The following is a 294-nucleotide window of genomic DNA, read 5'->3' as shown; positions in this document are numbered from 1 at the left end:
GGGCAGAGGCGGTGCTGAGGGCCGGGGTTTGGGGGTGGGATGGCAGGGGTAGGGGAGCGGTTGGGCTGGGGGAGCTGAAAGGGCTTTGCCAACCTGAATGGTTCCATGATTCTACAAAACTGGTTGTTGCTCAGAGAGCTCAGCAGAAGGGTCCCTACGGTCTGGACTGCACCCCTGCCCCCAAAAAGGCTGCGCTGTCTTGGACTGGGGCTGAGGTCTGGAAAACTTGGTTCACGTGTAAGGGGATTACTGCCTTGCTTCGCAGTGGGTTTGTCCCTTTTCCAGCTCCCTGAC

At 59.2% G+C, this 294-nt stretch overlaps 1 protein-coding gene across 1 annotated transcript in view; it reads right to left on the bottom strand.

Moving 5' to 3' along the window:
- LOC104128872 (retinal homeobox protein Rx1) overlaps nucleotides 1–294 on the bottom strand; it is a 2,460-nt gene that overhangs the window by 1,353 nt on the left and 813 nt on the right. The window lies entirely within an intron of this gene.

This window comes from Egretta garzetta, unplaced genomic scaffold (assembly GCF_000687185.1).
Source record: "Egretta garzetta isolate BGI_Z169 unplaced genomic scaffold, ASM68718v1 scaffold1937, whole genome shotgun sequence".
Classification (NCBI taxonomy): Eukaryota; Metazoa; Chordata; class Aves; order Pelecaniformes; family Ardeidae; genus Egretta; species Egretta garzetta.
Note: the sequence above shows the minus strand (reverse complement) of the source record. Positions and strands in the feature narration are given on the sequence as shown.